The following is a 22,023-nucleotide window of genomic DNA, read 5'->3' on the forward strand; positions in this document are numbered from 1 at the left end:
ATTTATTTTATTGTAAAAAAAAAAAAAAAAATCTGTTCTTATCAGTTTAATATCTGATACGTCCCCTATCTGGGGACCATATATTAAATGGATTTTTAGAACAGGGAGATGGAAGAAGAGCTTGCTCTGTCCACTCCACGCATTGACCTGGTATTGCAGTACCTCCAGGACCGGTGCACTTCCCTTTGGGGATATTTGGCTTGTATCAAAAAATAGAAACAAATCACTGTCTGACAGAAAAAAAACAAACATGCATTTTTGGCTCTTTCTTTTGCAAAGAAAGAAGAAGATGAAGAAATGACGACAAAATAAAGCCTCCTTCTTTTTGCTGTGTCTTGTTTGCTCTTTTGCGTGGCTTCTTACTTTCTTTTCTTTTCAGCTCCTCCTCGCATGGAGCAGGAGTGCCGCCTGCTGCCTAGCCTAATTCAGTCCGAACGAGCAGATGCCTAAGAAACTCCTGTTGAAGCTGTATCCAAATAGCCTGCATAGCAAACACTGCAGCAGCAAGCAGCAAGCAGCAAATGCCTTGACTTGCTGGCTTCTTGTCACAATGGCTGGCTGGCTGGCTGGCTGGCTGGCTAAAATGACCTGAACTGAAAAGCCCAGCCACTGGCTGCTTGCTTGCTGCCTGAGTTTCATGGCAGCCCAGACGAGTCGGCTAGCAGAGAAAAAGTGGGCGGTTCCTATGCAAATAAGCAGACGAAGCCTGGTGCCGGAAAAAGAACTGGAAGCATGTGCCTTTTTGGCTGTTTGCTGGCCTTGCGGGCCCCCCGGCAGTGTGTGCGGCTGCTTTTCTTTACTCCATACAAAGTCTTTGGCTTTTGCATCCGTCGTCGTCGTCGCCGCCGCTGCTGCATAGACTCCCCGGGGCTGTGTCGGGAGGAGCGGAGGGACTGGAGGCAGGCCTGCTGGGGGAGGAGGCGAGCGGGCAGCCAGCGGCTCCCTCTGCCCTTCTCCCTAAAGCGTAGCGCCCCCGGCCGTCGGGCGGCGCTCAGGCGGGGGCCCATTTCTGGTTATCGCTTCTCGGCCTTTTGGCTCAGATCAAGTGTCTGGGCTGAGAGGTTGCTGAGACTGTACCCCCTTGGCCTTGAGTCATCGTTCCGGAAGGGACTTAAGACTCATGCTGCTATTAGGGGGGTGCGCCATCTCAGGCAGCGGGAGGTGATCAGGAGCGGACAAGGAGAGAGAGAGATGGTGAAGGGCCGGCGCCTTGGCCTTGGGGGATCGTCCTAACAGACTTAACCCCCTTGCTGCTATAAGGGTGCCGCTCCGGATCCAATGACGTGATTGGTGGACGAGGACGAGAAGAGAGAGAGATGGTGAAGGGCCGTCGCCTTGGCCTGGAGGGATCGTCCTGAAAAGACTTAACCCTCCTGCAGCTATTGGGGCGATGCACCGGATCCTGTGGAGACGAGGATAAAGATGGCGGATGGTGCAAATGCCAAGAACTGCATTCGTTTGCAGGTGGAAGAGACCAAGCGAGCCAGAGTGGACATACGATATATCGTGAAGGAGGTCGTGAGAAAGCTACTTGGTGTGGATGATGGAGAAATTTATTGTCTGCAGGAGTTCCCAAAGCAGGGAGTCTTTGACCTGACTTTTGCGGAGGAGGAGTTCTGCTGGACGGCTTTCGAGAGATACAAGGCAGTTGCAAGTGACCTGAGGATGCTGGGAATTGAAGTTTTGCCCAGATTTTTGCAAGAGGAGAGACCAGTAATTGTGCAGATGTACAATGTATATGCGAAGAAGGAGGACATTGGGTGCTTTTTGAGTCGATACTGTCTAATGGTCAGAGATGGTGGTGAATTGAAGAACTGTTTTGGAATGTTCAATGGGAAGAGACGTTTCTGGGTCCGGTTTAGGCCAGACCCAAAGTGTGTAGGGGGAGTCATGCACCCCCCGGCGAACTTTTGCATTGGCAGAGATAGGGGTGTTCTGTGTTACCCCGGACAGCCTTATGGTTTGATATGCCGCAATTGTAGCAAGAAGGGACATGTTGCAGCTAAATGTACAGACCAGAAAAGATGTGATTTATGTGGAGAATACGGACATTTGGCGAAGAAATGCCCTGAGAGAGCCGAGTTGAAGATACTAAAGACTTTTGGGAGTTCATATGAACAATTGAGTGACTCTGAAATGTGTTTTGATTTGTGTGAACAGACAGATATGGGAGAAAGAGAGAAGGACAGTGTGGAGGAGGAGGAGGAGGGAAGTTTGAAACGACAAGAAAGAGTTTCTAGGAAAGAACAGAGTCAGCAAAATAGTGAAGAGGTGGAAGAACTGTTAGGTGTAAGTAAGAGTGAGTGTGAGGGTAATGGACAGGATAGAGGGTATGTTAGTGAGGATGGAAAGGGAAATGAAGAGGGAAGCGTGAAGGAGGAGGGGTTAGGAAAGTCATGTGTAGCGCCGGTTTCGTCAGAGAGTGTTCCTGGGAAAGGAGAGTTGGGGGACAAGCACTTAAATGTAAAAGTTGAAGTTATCAGTGTGCAGGAGGTAGAGAGTGAGACTGAGGATGGTATACAAGAGAATGGGGAGGAGGGTGGGCAGGAAAGGGGGAAGGAGAATGAGGTGGGAGAGGAAGAGAGTGTGTCGGTGGAGGAGGAGGAGGAAGAGAGTGTGTCGGTGGAGGAGGAGGAGAGTGTGTCTGTGAAGGAGGAAGAGAGTGTGTTGGTGGAGGAGGAAGAGAGTGTAGAATACAGTGGAAGCCAAGAGGATGAGGAGAGTAAGGGAGATTGGGAAAGGGTGCCTTTTGAGGAAAAAAGGGGAAGAATTGAAAAGGTGTTTCAGCAGGCATTAGGACAGGCAGAGTTATGGGTTTATATTTGTAGTGAAAAGCAATTGAGAAATGCAATAGAGGATGTATATTGTCATTTTTTTTATAAAGCAGATTAGTAGTAGAAAAAAGATGTTAAGAAAGTATTATACGAGTGTATAAATGGTAATTAGGTTAGGCAAAGGGGAGAGTTTTCTCAGGGGAAGAGATGGAAGAAGTTTTGGAGTTGGGGGGGGATTGTAAATGGGGAGGAAGAAATGTGAAGGTCTGATTAGAATGTATTTTTGAAGAAGTGTGTTGAAATATAGAGAGGAAATGGGAATGTTTAAGTGGAAACAGTATGAACAAGAGGATAAAAAGAAGTAGGAGGATTTGTTATCTGAGGGAATAGAATGTAAAATTGTGCACATGAAAAGTGAATTAAATGTATAAATAGGTTTGGTTTTTGAAATAGAAGAATGTTAGCAAAATATTGCAATAGAGTTTGTTGTAATGAATAATGTGGGTGGTTTTTTTGTAAAATGTAGTAGTGGTTGAAAAGTGTTTTTATCTGATGGGTATGTAAATTTGGTTTTTTGTAAAGTGTGAAGGGTTTGGTGAAGTAACCGAGATAATTTTGGTAGTAGGAATTATGAAGGTATTTTCGGAAAGTGTTAAGTTGTTTGCTTGTATAAAATGTATTATTTGTATTGAAGTTTGAAAAAACATTCAAATGTTGTTAATTTATCTCTGTGTTAATAAACACAAATAAAACAAAAAAAAAAAAAAAAAAAAATCTGTTCTTATCAGTTTAATATCTGATACGTCCCCTATCTGGGGACCATATATTAAATGGATTTTTAGAACAGGGAGATGGAAGAAGAGCTTGCTCTGTCCACTCCACGCATTGACCTGGTATTGCAGTACCTCCAGGACCGGTGCACTTCCCTTTGGGGATATTTGGCTTGTATCAAAAAATAGAAACAAATCACTGTCTGACAGAAAAAAAACAAACATGCATTTTTGGCTCTTTCTTTTGCAAAGAAAGAAGAAGATGAAGAAATGACGACAAAATAAAGCCTCCTTCTTTTTGCTGTGTCTTGTTTGCTCTTTTGCGTGGCTTCTTACTTTCTTTTCTTTTCAGCTCCTCCTCGCATGGAGCAGGAGTGCCGCCTGCTGCCTAGCCTAATTCAGTCCGAACGAGCAGATGCCTAAGAAACTCCTGTTGAAGCTGTATCCAAATAGCCTGCATAGCAAACACTGCAGCAGCAAGCAGCAAGCAGCAAATGCCTTGACTTGCTGGCTTCTTGTCACAATGGCTGGCTGGCTGGCTGGCTGGCTGGCTAAAATGACCTGAACTGAAAAGCCCAGCCACTGGCTGCTTGCTTGCTGCCTGAGTTTCATGGCAGCCCAGACGAGTCGGCTAGCAGAGAAAAAGTGGGCGGTTCCTATGCAAATAAGCAGACGAAGCCTGGTGCCGGAAAAAGAACTGGAAGCATGTGCCTTTTTGGCTGTTTGCTGGCCTTGCGGGCCCCCCGGCAGTGTGTGCGGCTGCTTTTCTTTACTCCATACAAAGTCTTTGGCTTTTGCATCCGTCGTCGTCGTCGCCGCCGCTGCTGCATAGACTCCCCGGGGCTGTGTCGGGAGGAGCGGAGGGACTGGAGGCAGGCCTGCTGGGGGAGGAGGCGAGCGGGCAGCCAGCGGCTCCCTCTGCCCTTCTCCCTAAAGCGTAGCGCCCCCGGCCGTCGGGCGGCGCTCAGGCGGGGGCCCATTTCTGGTTATCGCTTCTCGGCCTTTTGGCTAAGATCAAGTGTAGTATCTGTTCTTATCAGTTTAATATCTGATACGTCCCCTATCTGGGGACCATATATTAAATGGATTTTTAGAACAGGGAGATGGAAGAAGAGCTTGCTCTGTCCACTCCACGCATTGACCTGGTATTGCAGTACCTCCAGGACCGGTGCACTTCCCTTTGGGGATATTTGGCTTGTATCAAAAAATAGAAACAAATCACTGTCTGACAGAAAAAAAACAAACATGCATTTTTGGCTCTTTCTTTTGCAAAGAAAGAAGAAGATGAAGAAATGACGACAAAATAAAGCCTCCTTCTTTTTGCTGTGTCTTGTTTGCTCTTTTGCGTGGCTTCTTACTTTCTTTTCTTTTCAGCTCCTCCTCGCATGGAGCAGGAGTGCCGCCTGCTGCCTAGCCTAATTCAGTCCGAACGAGCAGATGCCTAAGAAACTCCTGTTGAAGCTGTATCCAAATAGCCTGCATAGCAAACACTGCAGCAGCAAGCAGCAAGCAGCAAATGCCTTGACTTGCTGGCTTCTTGTCACAATGGCTGGCTGGCTGGCTGGCTGGCTGGCTAAAATGACCTGAACTGAAAAGCCCAGCCACTGGCTGCTTGCTTGCTGCCTGAGTTTCATGGCAGCCCAGACGAGTCGGCTAGCAGAGAAAAAGTGGGCGGTTCCTATGCAAATAAGCAGACGAAGCCTGGTGCCGGAAAAAGAACTGGAAGCATGTGCCTTTTTGGCTGTTTGCTGGCCTTGCGGGCCCCCCGGCAGTGTGTGCGGCTGCTTTTCTTTACTCCATACAAAGTCTTTGGCTTTTGCATCCGTCGTCGTCGTCGCCGCCGCTGCTGCATAGACTCCCCGGGGCTGTGTCGGGAGGAGCGGAGGGACTGGAGGCAGGCCTGCTGGGGGAGGAGGCGAGCGGGCAGCCAGCGGCTCCCTCTGCCCTTCTCCCTAAAGCGTAGCGCCCCCGGCCGTCGGGCGGCGCTCAGGCGGGGGCCCATTTCTGGTTATCGCTTCTCGGCCTTTTGGCTAAGACCAAGTGTCGAAGTCAGAGGGCCAGCAGGGATAGTGCTTCCTCGGCCTTGCGGCATCGGCCCCTCTGGGGTCTTAAGCCGTATTGTAGCTATTGGGGAGGTACAACATCCTGTGCGATTCGGAGGGCGAGCACGAGACGGAGAGTAAGGGGCCGGCGCCTTGGCCTTGGGACATCGCCCGAAAGGGCTTAAGTCCCTTGCTGCTGTGGGGGCGCCGCACCCGAGCTTGAGAGCGGACAAGGAGAGCTGAGACAATGGCGTCTGGAGCTCATATGAGGAATACGCTTCGGTTCCTGGTAGCAGAGGCGGAGAGACAGCGAGTCAGCCTGACGTTTTTCGTGGAGACGATTCTGAATGGAGTGATCGGTTTGGCAGCAACAAAAGTGATGTGTCTGCAGGATTTCCAGAAACAAGGGATCTACGATCTGACCCTTTTTGAAGATGCGGATTGCCTGTGTGCCTACGAAAGGTGCAAAGAGATGGCTTTGGATGAGAACATGCGTGGAATCAGCTTGGGACCAAGTTTTATGCTGGAGATGAGACCAGTTGTGGTGCATATGTATAACCCCTATGCACGGAAAGAAGATATTTTTCTTTTTTCTTTTTTCTTTTTTTAAAGAGGTACTGCATGGAAGTGAGAGGGGGAGAAGAGTTGTATAACCCTTATAAAATGTACAATGGTAAGAGACGGTATTGGGTGCGGTTCAAAGCAGACTCGACGGGGGTGGGGGGAGTGATGCACCCTCCGGCCAGCTTTAGTATTGCCGGAAACAGGGGTTTTCTTTTCTACCCAGGACAACCTACTTATTGTAGGAAATGTTTTCGTTATGGACACACAAGAGAAAAGTGTGAAAAGACTGAGATGGTGTGTCGCAATTGCGGCGAGGAAGGCCATACGGCGGCCTATTGTAAGATCCCAAAGAAATGTGATGTGTGTGGGGTAAGAGGACATTTGGCACGACAGTGCAAGAAAAGGAGCTATGCTCAAGCTGCAGGAGGGGAGGACACGGATGTGGCAAGCCAAGAGGGAGAGGACCTGGAGAAAAAAGAGGAAGATTTTCTTTTGGACAATATTGCCCAAAGCTTTGTTGGGGGAAAGGGAGAGGGGGGTGAAGGTGGCCAGATCTTGATGGGGAATGGGGTGGCAGAGTCTCTGAGCATGTCTGAGCAAAATTGGGCAGATAGTATGGAGGTTCAAGACACACAGAGTGAGGGAAGGAATGTTGGGGTAGAACAGCAGGAGGAGGGGATGGAGATTACAATTGGGGGGAAAAAACCCCAAAAGCGTAAACAAGAAGTGGACAGTAGAGATGTGAAGGAAGGCCAAGGGGAGGAGGAGAGAGTGGGGCCTAGAGAAAAGGTAGAGAGGGTAGTGAAAAAATATGGAAAAGATCTAACAAAAAAAATGGAGGAATTTGATAAGGCAGTAGGGGAAGTAGAGTTTTGGGTTAAAATATTTAGGAAGCAACATAAAGGGAGTTCAGAGCAACAAATGATACAGAGTTTGGAAAAATTAATGAGTCAAAGGAAAAATATTACTAAAGAGAAATATGAGGAATTGAAAACAGAAGGTTTGCAGTGGGTGGAGGTAAAGGAGGGTAGAGCAGATTTTAAAGGAGAAGAGGAGGAATATATACTAGGAGAAACTGAGGAAATTAGTGAGGAGGAAGTACAAGATTTCGTGAAGCTTACAGAAGTGACAGTGGTGGAAGAGACCCTGGAAGACAGGCAGGAAGAAGGAACGTATAAAGTTCTAGAGAAAATACAAGAGGTGGTGGGGGACTTAGGGAAAGAACAGAAAGAAATAGAAGTAGCAAGTATGGAGGAAAAACCTTTAAACTCAGAAAATAAGGCAAGAGAAGGGAAAGAGGCAAAGGAAGAGGTTCTAGAAGAAGGAAAAGAGGAGAAAGTGGGCCCAAGGAGAGAGGGATGTGTAGTGAAAGCAGCCTCGGATGACTTGATAGGTTATCCTGCCATATTCAAAACGCAAAGTCAGGAAGTAATAGGAACAAGTACAAATGAGAAAGGGGGGGAGGTAAGTACCTCTTTTGAAAGTGTAAGCAGAGGAAAAGGGAAAAATAAAAAAATCGGAAGTGGTGTGAGTATAGAAGAAAGAGAAGAGCAGGGAAGACAAAGAGCGATAGGGAAAAAATGGACCTATGAGGATTGTGTTAAAAGATGGAAAGGAAAGTACAACAGGCACTTGGATAAATGGATAAAAGAGAAGAAAGAAATAGTAGGAAAGGATACTTCGGAGAAAAGCAGAGAAAAAGCAAAAGCTGCAGAGCATGCTATAAATAAGGAATTAGAAAACTGTGAAAGAATATTAGAGAAAGAAATGGAAGACATGGAAGAAAGTAGTGAAAATGATTCGGATAGTTGTAGTGAGGAAGAAGAGCAGATGGATCAAGGCAAAGAGGTGAAACTAAGGAAAGTTGGGGGGACAAGTAGGAGCGAAAGCGAGGAAGAAAGTTCTAGTAAGATGGAAGCTATGGAGACAGGGGGATCCTCAAAAGTTTTTTCAAAACAGGAGGTAGCAAGGAAAATGGAGGGGAAAATGATGGTAGAACAGAAGAAAATTGTAGAAATATGTAGTCAGATAGTTGGGGAAAAAGAGAAAGTGATGGTTAGTGGATTGAGTGGGGAAAAAGTGGAAGAGGTTTTCAAAACAAATTGGGAAATGGAAAAAAAACAGGAATTTTTAGAAAAAAAAAAAAAGGAGGTAGAGGAGAAAGTAGGAGAGGTAGAAGTATGGTATAAAATGATACAGGATACAAGCCCTTATGGGGGGATAGACCAAAGAGTAAGGGAGTTAGAGAGGTTATTAGACCTGAAGCAAAAAATGTCGCCAGAGGAGCTTGAGGCAGAAAAGAAGAATAGAAGGGAGTTTTTAGATAAAAGAAGAGCAAAGTAGTAGACAAAGGAGGTAAAGGGAAATTATGAAATGTGTGTTTAACAGTGGTGGAAATGTTTAAATTGGAAATTTGATTTTTATGTATGTACAAAATGTAATGGTCTTGTAAATGTGGAATGTATTATGTGGAAAAATTGCTATTTACTGTAAATAATGTGAAAGGTTTTTTTGAAAAGATTGTGTGGGGGAGGTTTACGATTGTAAATTCAGGCTGATGGAAAGGTATTTTATTTACTGATGGTAAAAAAAAAAAAAAAAAAAAAAAAAAATCTGTTCTTATCAGTTTAATATCTGATACGTCCCCTATCTGGGGACCATATATTAAATGGATTTTTAGAACAGGGAGATGGAAGAAGAGCTTGCTCTGTCCACTCCACGCATTGACCTGGTATTGCAGTACCTCCAGGACCGGTGCACTTCCCTTTGGGGATATTTGGCTTGTATCAAAAAATAGAAACAAATCACTGTCTGACAGAAAAAAAACAAACATGCATTTTTGGCTCTTTCTTTTGCAAAGAAAGAAGAAGATGAAGAAATGACGACAAAATAAAGCCTCCTTCTTTTTGCTGTGTCTTGTTTGCTCTTTTGCGTGGCTTCTTACTTTCTTTTCTTTTCAGCTCCTCCTCGCATGGAGCAGGAGTGCCGCCTGCTGCCTAGCCTAATTCAGTCCGAACGAGCAGATGCCTAAGAAACTCCTGTTGAAGCTGTATCCAAATAGCCTGCATAGCAAACACTGCAGCAGCAAGCAGCAAGCAGCAAATGCCTTGACTTGCTGGCTTCTTGTCACAATGGCTGGCTGGCTGGCTGGCTGGCTGGCTAAAATGACCTGAACTGAAAAGCCCAGCCACTGGCTGCTTGCTTGCTGCCTGAGTTTCATGGCAGCCCAGACGAGTCGGCTAGCAGAGAAAAAGTGGGCGGTTCCTATGCAAATAAGCAGACGAAGCCTGGTGCCGGAAAAAGAACTGGAAGCATGTGCCTTTTTGGCTGTTTGCTGGCCTTGCGGGCCCCCCGGCAGTGTGTGCGGCTGCTTTTCTTTACTCCATACAAAGTCTTTGGCTTTTGCATCCGTCGTCGTCGTCGCCGCCGCTGCTGCATAGACTCCCCGGGGCTGTGTCGGGAGGAGCGGAGGGACTGGAGGCAGGCCTGCTGGGGGAGGAGGCGAGCGGGCAGCCAGCGGCTCCCTCTGCCCTTCTCCCTAAAGCGTAGCGCCCCCGGCCGTCGGGCGGCGCTCAGGCGGGGGCCCATTTCTGGTTATCGCTTCTCGGCCTTTTGGCTAAGATCAAGTGTAGGGTCTGTCCTGTGAAGGATGGCCCTAGTTGCATCACTTGGTCTGGCCATGGGCTGAGAGGGCGGATGCAAAGTAGCCCGGGCTTTTTAATCTTGCACCACCAGGCGTGGAAAACCTGGTGGAGTATCACTTGCTGCACTGTGGTTGGTCGTTTTGGGCGTCCGGCCACCACTTACGAGCACTTGATCTGCACTGATTTTATTGCACCGTCCCCTATTTTTCCCGCACTTTGGCCCCCCTTATTGCCTTCCGCTGAGGGGACAAGCCAATATTTTTTTCACCCGCCTGGCCTTGCAAAGGGCTGGGCGTGCACTCGTGCACATTTTTTTGTGTCGTCTGTCAGAGCACTTCCTGCACTGCATCACACAGCGCACAGGAGCACTTGCACTATGAACTCTTTTTGTTTGTTGGTGTCGGGTTATAGTCACCCTTCTTTCTTCGGAGAGCGAGAAGACTAAGTGCTGGTCGGTGGTCACCCCTCCTTCGGGAAAAGACTACGGTGGGTTAGTAGGCGTACGCCGAAAACCCTAAAGACTTGGACCCTCCTGCGGCGCAGCTGCACTAGGAGGGAACGAGAAGGACGTCGGACTCTCCGGAGGAAGACGTCATGGAACCGGACTAGCCTACTCTTCGGAGAAGACTGTCACATGTGGAGCGCACCTGGTCTCACTGGACCACGAGCACGGTTTTTGAGGTGGAATCACTTTTTCACCACCCGGGCTACAAAAAAAAAAAAAAAAAAAAAAATCTGTTCTTATCAGTTTAATATCTGATACGTCCCCTATCTGGGGACCATATATTAAATGGATTTTTAGAACAGGGAGATGGAAGAAGAGCTTGCTCTGTCCACTCCACGCATTGACCTGGTATTGCAGTACCTCCAGGACCGGTGCACTTCCCTTTGGGGATATTTGGCTTGTATCAAAAAATAGAAACAAATCACTGTCTGACAGAAAAAAAACAAACATGCATTTTTGGCTCTTTCTTTTGCAAAGAAAGAAGAAGATGAAGAAATGACGACAAAATAAAGCCTCCTTCTTTTTGCTGTGTCTTGTTTGCTCTTTTGCGTGGCTTCTTACTTTCTTTTCTTTTCAGCTCCTCCTCGCATGGAGCAGGAGTGCCGCCTGCTGCCTAGCCTAATTCAGTCCGAACGAGCAGATGCCTAAGAAACTCCTGTTGAAGCTGTATCCAAATAGCCTGCATAGCAAACACTGCAGCAGCAAGCAGCAAGCAGCAAATGCCTTGACTTGCTGGCTTCTTGTCACAATGGCTGGCTGGCTGGCTGGCTGGCTGGCTAAAATGACCTGAACTGAAAAGCCCAGCCACTGGCTGCTTGCTTGCTGCCTGAGTTTCATGGCAGCCCAGACGAGTCGGCTAGCAGAGAAAAAGTGGGCGGTTCCTATGCAAATAAGCAGACGAAGCCTGGTGCCGGAAAAAGAACTGGAAGCATGTGCCTTTTTGGCTGTTTGCTGGCCTTGCGGGCCCCCCGGCAGTGTGTGCGGCTGCTTTTCTTTACTCCATACAAAGTCTTTGGCTTTTGCATCCGTCGTCGTCGTCGCCGCCGCTGCTGCATAGACTCCCCGGGGCTGTGTCGGGAGGAGCGGAGGGACTGGAGGCAGGCCTGCTGGGGGAGGAGGCGAGCGGGCAGCCAGCGGCTCCCTCTGCCCTTCTCCCTAAAGCGTAGCGCCCCCGGCCGTCGGGCGGCGCTCAGGCGGGGGCCCATTTCTGGTTATCGCTTCTCGGCCTTTTGGCTCAGATCATTGTGTCTGAGTCAGGGGCTTAGCTGGGACTGTGTCACCTTGGCCTTGCGGCATCGGCTCGAAAGAGTCTTAAGCCACATGCTGCTTTTGGGGTGACACGCTATCCCGAGCTGATTCGGAGGGCGATCCAAAAGACAAGATGGCGTCTTGGGCGCATTTAAAGAACACTATCCGTTTTGCTGTGGACGAGGAAGAGAGAGGACGGATTTCGCTGCAGTTTATCGTGGTGGAGGTGCTCCGGAAGATTGGCGTGGAAGCAGAGGAGATCTATTGCCTGCAAGATTTCCAGCGACAAGGCACTTTCGATGTGACCTTTTACCAGGAAGGGAATTGCCTGGACTGTTTTGAGAAACTGAAGGAGCTGATGGGAGATCCCAGCATGCGGGGGATAAAGATATATCCTAGCTTTCGGATGGACGAACGGCCTGTAACGGTCCACATGTACAACCCGTATGTGCCGAAAGAGGAAATCCAGATGTTTCTAAAACGGTATTGTACATCGGTGAGAGGCGGAGAAGTACTGCAGAATTCGTTTCGGATCTTTAATGGGAAGAGAAGGTTCTGGGTCCGCTTTATGCCAGACCCTACTGGTACAGGAGGAGTCAGAAACCCCCCTTCAAGCTTCAGCATAGGGGGAAATCGAGGTTTTCTGTTTTTTCCAGGACAACCTTTGTATTGTCGGAACTGCCTACAGTACGGGCATACCAGAGAGAACTGTAAAAGAACAGGTCAAGTGTGCCGCAATTGTGGAAAAGAAGGACACACAGCAAATAAATGTGAGGTGCCCAGGAGATGTGATCTGTGTGGGGAGGGTGGACACTTGGCAAGACAATGCTCCAGGATAAAAAGCTATGCTCAGGCTACGAGTCCTGAACTGGGGAGAGACGAACAGGAGAGTGAGATAGAGACTGATCCTAGACTGACGGAGATTTACCTGGAGCACTTGGAAGAGAGAGATGCCCGGGAAAAAAAAGAGGAAGATTCTTTTCTTGACTCTGTTGCTCAAAGTTTTGGTGGGGAAAAGAAGGAAGGAGGAGACTTTGATCAGGCGGTGGATAAGGGTGGGAAAGCAGGGTCTGTGAGTAAGCCTACCCCAAGCTGGGGGGAAAGTATGGATTTTCATGATGCACAGGGGGGGGAGGAAAAGTCTTGTGGAGAACAGGAGGAGGAAATGGAGGTCACAGTTGGGGAAAAGAAGCCTCAAAAACGTAAAAACCATCAGGAAGTAGACAGCATAGAAGTGAAGGATGTCCAAGGGGAGGAGAACAGAGAGGGGCCTAGGGAGAAAGTAGAGAGGGTAGGGAAGATAGGGAAGGAACAGATAAGAGAAGTATTAAAGCAGAGTGCATTAGAGGAGAAAATGGGGGAATTTCACAGTGCAGTAGGGGAGGTAGAGTTCTGGGTTGGAATTTTTAGGAAGCAACATAAGGGGAGTACAGATCAGCAAATAATAAAGAGATTAGATGAAGTAATGCATCAAAGGAAAAACATCACAAAAGAGAAATATGAGGAAATGAAAAAAGAGCAGATACAGTTGGTGGAGATAAAAGAGGGTAGAGTAGTCCCTAAGGGAAAAGAGGAAGGAAAGATAGTCTTTGAGCTGGAAGACGTTAGTGAGGAGGAAGTACAAAATCTAGTGAGCTCTACAGAGGTGACAGTGATAGAAGAAACCCCGGAAAGTATCATGCCAGACAAAAAGGAGAAAGAGTATAGCGATTTTGAGGAGTATCCTAGTATTTCGGCAACCCAAACACCGGGAACAGCACTATCAAGAAATAAGAGTAGTGGGAGTGATTGGGGACCGATCTCCTCGTCAGAAAGTGAAGGGGGAGGAAAGGAAACAAGTATGCCAGAACGGAAAGTGGGGGGGACAAGTAGGAGTGAGAGTGAAGGAGGAGCAGTATCAACGGTGGAGAGTGAGGACGGTGGATCACAAAAGAGAGGTAGTAAGAGTGAGAGTTCATCCTCTCAAAAAAATCAGGGAAGTGGTCAAATACAGGGAAAAGGAAAAGTTCAGAGGGAAATAAGCAGAACTAGTGAAAAAGAAGATATGGCAAAGGAAGCAGCTGAAAGGGAAAGAATCTATGTGGAGAAGAAAAAAGCAAGAGCGAAAGAACACGAGATGAACAATAGACTAGAACTCCAAAGACTTTTACTAGTGTGGGATAATGCAGAAGAGAAATCAGATTTAGAAATAATAGAAAAAAATATACAATCAATTGAAGCAGGTTTAAAAATAAAACCAGGGTCCTCAATTAGTACTCGGAAAAAAAGAGATGTATAGAAATGTTTAAAATTTGAATGGTTTAGAACATAAAATGATAGAGTTTACGTTGATATGTTTTCTATTGTAGAAGAAATATATTCCAAAATGTTATATATGTTCTTGAAAAGTTTTAAATGTTGTAAAATAAATTATGCACAAATAAACAACTAAAAAAAAAAAAAAAAAAAAAATCTGTTCTTATCAGTTTAATATCTGATACGTCCCCTATCTGGGGACCATATATTAAATGGATTTTTAGAACAGGGAGATGGAAGAAGAGCTTGCTCTGTCCACTCCACGCATTGACCTGGTATTGCAGTACCTCCAGGACCGGTGCACTTCCCTTTGGGGATATTTGGCTTGTATCAAAAAATAGAAACAAATCACTGTCTGACAGAAAAAAAACAAACATGCATTTTTGGCTCTTTCTTTTGCAAAGAAAGAAGAAGATGAAGAAATGACGACAAAATAAAGCCTCCTTCTTTTTGCTGTGTCTTGTTTGCTCTTTTGCGTGGCTTCTTACTTTCTTTTCTTTTCAGCTCCTCCTCGCATGGAGCAGGAGTGCCGCCTGCTGCCTAGCCTAATTCAGTCCGAACGAGCAGATGCCTAAGAAACTCCTGTTGAAGCTGTATCCAAATAGCCTGCATAGCAAACACTGCAGCAGCAAGCAGCAAGCAGCAAATGCCTTGACTTGCTGGCTTCTTGTCACAATGGCTGGCTGGCTGGCTGGCTGGCTGGCTAAAATGACCTGAACTGAAAAGCCCAGCCACTGGCTGCTTGCTTGCTGCCTGAGTTTCATGGCAGCCCAGACGAGTCGGCTAGCAGAGAAAAAGTGGGCGGTTCCTATGCAAATAAGCAGACGAAGCCTGGTGCCGGAAAAAGAACTGGAAGCATGTGCCTTTTTGGCTGTTTGCTGGCCTTGCGGGCCCCCCGGCAGTGTGTGCGGCTGCTTTTCTTTACTCCATACAAAGTCTTTGGCTTTTGCATCCGTCGTCGTCGTCGCCGCCGCTGCTGCATAGACTCCCCGGGGCTGTGTCGGGAGGAGCGGAGGGACTGGAGGCAGGCCTGCTGGGGGAGGAGGCGAGCGGGCAGCCAGCGGCTCCCTCTGCCCTTCTCCCTAAAGCGTAGCGCCCCCGGCCGTCGGGCGGCGCTCAGGCGGGGGCCCATTTCTGGTTATCGCTTCTCGGCCTTTTGGCTCAGATCAAGTGTCTGGGCTGAGAGGTTGCGCTGAGTCTGTGACTCCTTGGCCTTGGGTCATCGCTTCCTGGGGAGCTTAAGACCCATGCTGCTATGGGGGAGTCACGCTAACTCGAGCACGGGAGGCGATCAGGAGAGAGAGAAGGAGAGGGGCCGGCGCCTTGGCCTTGAGGGATCGTTCCCCAGGAACTAAACCCTCATGCTGCTATAGGGGCGCCGCACCTGACCCTGGACGGCCGGTTTTGATGGAGAGGAGATAAAGATGGAGGCTGGAAGTTCTGGAAGAAACACCATCAGACTCCTGGTGGTGGAGGCTGAGAGATGGCGTGTGGGACTCCAAACTATCGTGGAGGATGTCCTGAGAGATTTGCTGGAAGTGGATATCGGCAGCATTTTCTGCTTGCAGGCGTTCCCAAGGAAGGGGAGTTATGATGTATCATTCGGAGAAGAGATGGAGTGCGGCAATGCGTATGAGGCTTGCAAAAAGAAAAGAGATGATCTGGAAAAGATGGGAATACAGGCAGTACCTAGCTTTCTGCTAGAGGAGCGCCCAATGATTGTACACATGTACAATGCCTTTGTGGAGAAGGAGGAAATCGTGTCGTTCTTGGAGAGATTTTGTTCTGTGGTGGGTGGTGGTGAGAGACAAAGAAATATGTATGGGATTTTCAATGGAGAAAGACTGTTTACTGTACGTTTCAGGCTGGATTTTGAGAATGGAGGGGGAGTGATGCACCCCCCGGACAATTTCTGCATTGGAGTAAACAAAGGCTTCCTGAGGTATCCAGGGAGGCCTAAGGGGAGAATATGCCGTAATTGCAACGAGGAAGGACATGTCGCAGCGCTTTGTAGCGCTCCAAAGAGATGTGACAATTGTGGTGTTATGGGACATTTGGCACGTCAGTGCCACAAAAAGATTTATGCACGAGGGATGAAAACGTGCAGATGGGGAAATGAAAATGTGGCAAAAGTTATAGAGGAGGATAAGAAAATAAGATCTGAAAAAAAGAGGATAGAACAGAGCCAGCAAAAAATAGAGAAGGATTCTTTAGGTACGGGTGTAGAAAAAGATGAAGGGAAAGGGGACAGTGTGGGGGAGGAAGAAATCAGTGTTCAGGAGGAGGAAAGAGAGTTAGAGAACTGTGGGAAGGAGAATGAGTTGGATTCAGAGGAAGAGGAAGAGAGTGTGTTGGTGGAGGAGGAGGAGGAAGAAAGTGTGTATTGGGGAAGCACGTCAGACCCAAGGGGAGATGTTTTGGAAGAAGAAGATACGAGGCCTTTTAAGGAGAAACTGGAAAAAATGATAGAAATGTTTCAAAAGGAAATAGAGGATGCTGAAGCATGGGTTAAGGCTCATCAGGGGATAGGAAGAGGAGAAGATAAAGTAAGAGAAGTTCTAGGTGATTTATTTCTAGCTTGGCGTGCAAAATCTAATGGGAAGGATAGAGAGTTTTAAAGGGAAAAGATAGGGTTTTTGTTTAAAATAATGGAAGGGAAAATTGCATATATGAAATGAAACGGTTGTTTAGAGTGTTGGATGGGGAAAAGTTAAAATTAGAGGAGGAATGTGGGTAGTTTTTAGTATGCAATGAAATGGAGGAGAATTATTCTGAAATTTTGTGAGTTAAACAAAGTTTTGTATTTTGCTATATGATTTGTTGATTTTGAAATGAATTTGGAAATGGTTTTGACTTGTTTTTGTATTATGACTTGAGAAACAAAGAATGAAAGTATATTTTAATTATATAAATTTTGTTTCAAAAAAAAAAAAAAAAAAAGAAAAATGTAAAATAAAATGTTAAATGTATATTGTTATACAATAAACAAAATAAAAAAAAAAAAAAAATCTGTTCTTATCAGTTTAATATCTGATACGTCCCCTATCTGGGGACCATATATTAAATGGATTTTTAGAACAGGGAGATGGAAGAAGAGCTTGCTCTGTCCACTCCACGCATTGACCTGGTATTGCAGTACCTCCAGGACCGGTGCACTTCCCTTTGGGGATATTTGGCTTGTATCAAAAAATAGAAACAAATCACTGTCTGACAGAAAAAAAACAAACATGCATTTTTGGCTCTTTCTTTTGCAAAGAAAGAAGAAGATGAAGAAATGACGACAAAATAAAGCCTCCTTCTTTTTGCTGTGTCTTGTTTGCTCTTTTGCGTGGCTTCTTACTTTCTTTTCTTTTCAGCTCCTCCTCGCATGGAGCAGGAGTGCCGCCTGCTGCCTAGCCTAATTCAGTCCGAACGAGCAGATGCCTAAGAAACTCCTGTTGAAGCTGTATCCAAATAGCCTGCATAGCAAACACTGCAGCAGCAAGCAGCAAGCAGCAAATGCCTTGACTTGCTGGCTTCTTGTCACAATGGCTGGCTGGCTGGCTGGCTGGCTGGCTAAAATGACCTGAACTGAAAAGCCCAGCCACTGGCTGCTTGCTTGCTGCCTGAGTTTCATGGCAGCCCAGACGAGTCGGCTAGCAGAGAAAAAGTGGGCGGTTCCTATGCAAATAAGCAGACGAAGCCTGGTGCCGGAAAAAGAACTGGAAGCATGTGCCTTTTTGGCTGTTTGCTGGCCTTGCGGGCCCCCCGGCAGTGTGTGCGGCTGCTTTTCTTTACTCCATACAAAGTCTTTGGCTTTTGCATCCGTCGTCGTCGTCGCCGCCGCTGCTGCATAGACTCCCCGGGGCTGTGTCGGGAGGAGCGGAGGGACTGGAGGCAGGCCTGCTGGGGGAGGAGGCGAGCGGGCAGCCAGCGGCTCCCTCTGCCCTTCTCCCTAAAGCGTAGCGCCCCCGGCCGTCGGGCGGCGCTCAGGCGGGGGCCCATTTCTGGTTATCGCTTCTCGGCCTTTTGGCTCAGATCAAGTGTCTGGGCTGAGAGGTTGCGCTGAGTCTGTGACTCCTTGGCCTTGGGTCATCGCTTCCTGGGGAGCTTAAGACCCATGCTGCTATGAGGGAGTCACGCTAACTCGAGCACGGGAGGCGATCAGGAGAGAGAGAAGGAGAGGGGCCGGCGCCTTGGCCTTGAGGGATCGTTCCCCAGGAACTTAACCCTCATGCTGCTTTAGGGGCGCCGCACCTAATCCTGGACGGCCGGTTTTTGACGGATTGACGGAAGATGAGGAAAATGGAGAGTGAGACCTGCATAAAGAATACCATCAGGTTTCTGGTGGCAGAGTCGGAGAGATGGCGTGTGAGACTCAGCGTCATCGTGGAGGATGTCTTGAGGGCGATGCTGGAGGTGAACATCGTGGAGGTCGTCTGCCTGCAGGCGTTCCAGCGCCAGGGCTACTACGACGTATCGTTTATTAAAGAAGAGGAATGTGCGAGAGCTTACGTGAGATGTAAGGAGAGAGTAAGCGATTTGAAGAGGATGGGAATCCGAGCTGTACCGAGCTTTTTGCTAGGAGAATGCACCATGATGGTACATGTTTTCAATGCCTTTGTGAAGGAAGAAGAAATTGAGACCTTTTTGAGAAGGTTTTGTTATGTGGTGGGTGGTGGTGTGAAAAGGAAAAACTCATACGGAATATTCAATGGAGAGAGATCGTATAGAGTACGTTTCAGACTAAATGAGGGGAGTACAGGGGGCGTGATGCACCCCCCTGCCAGTTTTTGTTTTGGGACTAACAAGGGTTTCCTGAGGTATTCGGGGCAGCCTTTGGGAGTGATATGCCGCAATTGTGCGAGAGAAGGACATATTGCAGCACAATGTAAAGTGCCGAAGAGATGTACTTTTTGTGGACTTACTGGACATTTGGCGCATCAGTGCCAGGAAAGAACCTGTGTGCAACGGACAAAAAAGACTGTGTTAAATCCGAGGAGTCAGACAAAGAAGGAGTTGGTTTTGGGGGACGGGGATGTTTTGGAGGAGGAACAGTGTCAGCAAAGTGAGGAGAAGGGGGATAGGGGAAGACAATTTAGTGATGTAGAAGATAAAGGAAAGGGGGACAGTATAGAGGAGGAGGAGGATTATACACAAGCGGCAAGGGAGACGGAGTTCAAAAAGCCATATGCAGTATCTAATTTAGAGAGTGGTTTTGGGATCAGGCACTGTAATGTATATAAAGAAGATGTCAGTGTGCAGGAGGTGGAAAGTGAGACGGATAGCAGGGGGGAGCAGGAGGAGGAAAGCGAGTCTGAAGGAAGTGGACAGGGAAGTGAGGAAGAGGAGAAGGACAGGGGTCATGAAGGTGAGATGACAGAAATAGAAGAAAATGAGATGGTTTCGGGGGAGGAGGAGATTGGTTTAAGGGAAGAGGAAGAGGATGCTGGTTTTTTGGAAAAAGTGGAGGAAATAAGAAAGGTTTTTCAGTACGGAGCAGAATATGCAGAATTGTGGGCTAGGATTTGCAGTGGAAAACAATTAAAAGAAGGTGTGCTGGTTTTATATAGAAGGTGGTTAAATAGGGTGTATGTATATCCGGAAGAGGCCAGTGTGAATGGGGAGGATAGTGAGGAGGAGAGGAAGGATAGTGGTCGGGAGTGTGGGGTAACAGAAACAGAAGAAGTGAACCTAGAAGGAAAATAGGATGGTAGGGAATATTGGAAATGTTTGAAGTGTGAAGTACGAGCGCTTTATAAATGCATAGTAGAGAAAGTTTGTTTTGTTTGATAAATTGAAATATTATGAAATTTAAAATTTTTTGAGTTTTATATTGTAATTAAAAGTATACTAAATGTGAAGGGTCTGAAATAGAGGGGGATATGTGTGGAATTGTGAAATGTGGGTTTTGTTTTGTAGAAATATTGTTGTGTATATATGCTAATGTAATATATACTGTTTTTTGTTATTTTTCGAAATTCAGGAAGGGAAGGGGGACAGTATAGAGGAGGAGGAGGATTATACAGAGAGTGGTTTTTGGATCAGGCACTGTAATGTATATAAAGAAGATGTCAGTGTGCAGGAGGTGGAAAGTGAGACGGATAGCAGGGGGGAGCAGGAGGAGGAAAGTGAGTCTGAAGGAAGTGGACAGGGAAGTGAGGAAAAGGAGAAGGATAGGGGTCAGGAAGGTGAGATGACAGAAATAGAAGAAAATGAGATGGGTTCGGGGGAGGAGGAGATTGATTTAAGGGAAGAGGAAGAGGATGTTTGTTTTTTGGAGGAGGGTGGGGAAAAGAGTGATAGGGAGGGGATGTCTTTTGAGGAAAAAGTGGAGGAAATAAGAAAGGTTTTTCAGTACGGAGCAGAATATGCAGAATTGTGGGCTAAGATTTGCAGTGGGAAACAATTAAGAGAAGCTGTGCTGGATTTATATAGAATGTGGTTAAAAAGGGTGGATGTATATCCTGCTCTGGAGTGTGGGGTGACAGAAACAGAAGAAGTGGACCTAGAAGGAAAATAGGATGTTAAAGAATATTGGAAATGTCTGAAGTGTGAAATACGAGTGCTTTATAAATGCATAGTAGAGAAAGGTTTCTTTTTTGTTTGATAAATTGAAATATTATGAAATTTAAAATTTTTGAGTTTTTGTAATTAAAAGTATACTAAATGTGAAAGGTCTGAAATAGAAAGGGATATATGTGGAATTATGAAATGTAGGTTTTGTTTTGTAGAAATATTATTGTGTATATATGCTAATGTAATATATACTGTTTTTTGTTATTTTTCGAAAAGTGAAAAAATTGTGAAACTTTATCTTTATGTTTGAATAAAAAACTTTGGAAAACAAAAAATCTGTTCTTATCAGTTTAATATCTGATACGTCCCCTATCTGGGGACCATATATTAAATGGATTTTTAGAACAGGGAGATGGAAGAAGAGCTTGCTCTGTCCACTCCACGCATTGACCTGGTATTGCAGTACCTCCAGGACCGGTGCACTTCCCTTTGGGGATATTTGGCTTGTATCAAAAAATAGAAACAAATCACTGTCTGACAGAAAAAAAACAAACATGCATTTTTGGCTCTTTCTTTTGCAAAGAAAGAAGAAGATGAAGAAATGACGACAAAATAAAGCCTCCTTCTTTTTGCTGTGTCTTGTTTGCTCTTTTGCGTGGCTTCTTACTTTCTTTTCTTTTCAGCTCCTCCTCGCATGGAGCAGGAGTGCCGCCTGCTGCCTAGCCTAATTCAGTCCGAACGAGCAGATGCCTAAGAAACTCCTGTTGAAGCTGTATCCAAATAGCCTGCATAGCAAACACTGCAGCAGCAAGCAGCAAGCAGCAAATGCCTTGACTTGCTGGCTTCTTGTCACAATGGCTGGCTGGCTGGCTGGCTGGCTGGCTAAAATGACCTGAACTGAAAAGCCCAGCCACTGGCTGCTTGCTTGCTGCCTGAGTTTCATGGCAGCCCAGACGAGTCGGCTAGCAGAGAAAAAGTGGGCGGTTCCTATGCAAATAAGCAGACGAAGCCTGGTGCCGGAAAAAGAACTGGAAGCATGTGCCTTTTTGGCTGTTTGCTGGCCTTGCGGGCCCCCCGGCAGTGTGTGCGGCTGCTTTTCTTTACTCCATACAAAGTCTTTGGCTTTTGCATCCGTCGTCGTCGTCGCCGCCGCTGCTGCATAGACTCCCCGGGGCTGTGTCGGGAGGAGCGGAGGGACTGGAGGCAGGCCTGCTGGGGGAGGAGGCGAGCGGGCAGCCAGCGGCTCCCTCTGCCCTTCTCCCTAAAGCGTAGCGCCCCCGGCCGTCGGGCGGCGCTCAGGCGGGGGCCCATTTCTGGTTATCGCTTCTCGGCCTTTTGGCTAAGATCCAGTGTAGTGTCTGACTTGTTGGACACTATAACAGAAGCGTCGGCTGTGAAAACGGCTGCTGGGATGAATTTCTGAGCAGATTTTGACAAAAAAGCTGTAATATTCAGCAGTACTTTAGTTCTGCTCATTTGCATGAGGACGTAGTACCGGTTTCAACCAATAGAGGTCACACTAAGTGTAGTGTGATACCACGGTTAACCAATAGATGGCGCAGTAACTGGAGAGTGTGATATCACTGTCAACCAATAGATGGCGCAGTAACTGGAGAGTGTGATATCACTGTCAACCAATAGAGGTCTCACTACGTGTAGTGAGATATCCAATGTGTCTTTGTG

At 46.8% G+C, this 22,023-nt stretch overlaps 5 non-coding genes and 4 pseudogenes across 5 annotated transcripts; all 9 read left to right on the top strand.

Moving 5' to 3' along the window:
- LOC142500745 (U2 spliceosomal RNA) lies at positions 1–184 on the top strand. The gene has a single exon (XR_012803268.1). It is a non-coding gene; the product is annotated as a U2 spliceosomal RNA (small nuclear RNA).
- Positions 185–3,498: 3,314 nt separating this feature from the next.
- On the top strand, positions 3,499–3,701 carry LOC142500252 (U2 spliceosomal RNA; annotated as a pseudogene).
- Positions 3,702–4,532: 831 nt separating this feature from the next.
- LOC142500715 (U2 spliceosomal RNA) lies at positions 4,533–4,723 on the top strand. The gene has a single exon (XR_012803244.1). It is a non-coding gene; the product is annotated as a U2 spliceosomal RNA (small nuclear RNA).
- A 3,994-nt stretch (positions 4,724–8,717) lies between these two features.
- On the top strand, positions 8,718–8,915 carry LOC142500211 (U2 spliceosomal RNA). The gene has a single exon (XR_012802851.1). It is a non-coding gene; the product is annotated as a U2 spliceosomal RNA (small nuclear RNA).
- An 831-nt stretch (positions 8,916–9,746) lies between these two features.
- Positions 9,747–9,901, top strand: LOC142500348 (U2 spliceosomal RNA; annotated as a pseudogene).
- Positions 9,902–10,480: 579 nt separating this feature from the next.
- LOC142500765 (U2 spliceosomal RNA) lies at positions 10,481–10,681 on the top strand (annotated as a pseudogene).
- A 3,270-nt stretch (positions 10,682–13,951) lies between these two features.
- On the top strand, positions 13,952–14,151 carry LOC142500279 (U2 spliceosomal RNA). Its single transcript, XR_012802886.1, has one exon. It is a non-coding gene; the product is annotated as a U2 spliceosomal RNA (small nuclear RNA).
- A 2,659-nt stretch (positions 14,152–16,810) lies between these two features.
- On the top strand, positions 16,811–17,003 carry LOC142500263 (U2 spliceosomal RNA). Its single transcript, XR_012802878.1, has one exon. It is a non-coding gene; the product is annotated as a U2 spliceosomal RNA (small nuclear RNA).
- Positions 17,004–20,654: 3,651 nt separating this feature from the next.
- Positions 20,655–20,828, top strand: LOC142500053 (U2 spliceosomal RNA; annotated as a pseudogene).
- The last annotated feature ends 1,195 nt before the right edge of the window (positions 20,829–22,023 follow it).

The sequence above is a fragment of the Ascaphus truei genome, chromosome 7, assembly GCF_040206685.1.
Source record: "Ascaphus truei isolate aAscTru1 chromosome 7, aAscTru1.hap1, whole genome shotgun sequence".
Classification (NCBI taxonomy): Eukaryota; Metazoa; Chordata; class Amphibia; order Anura; family Ascaphidae; genus Ascaphus; species Ascaphus truei.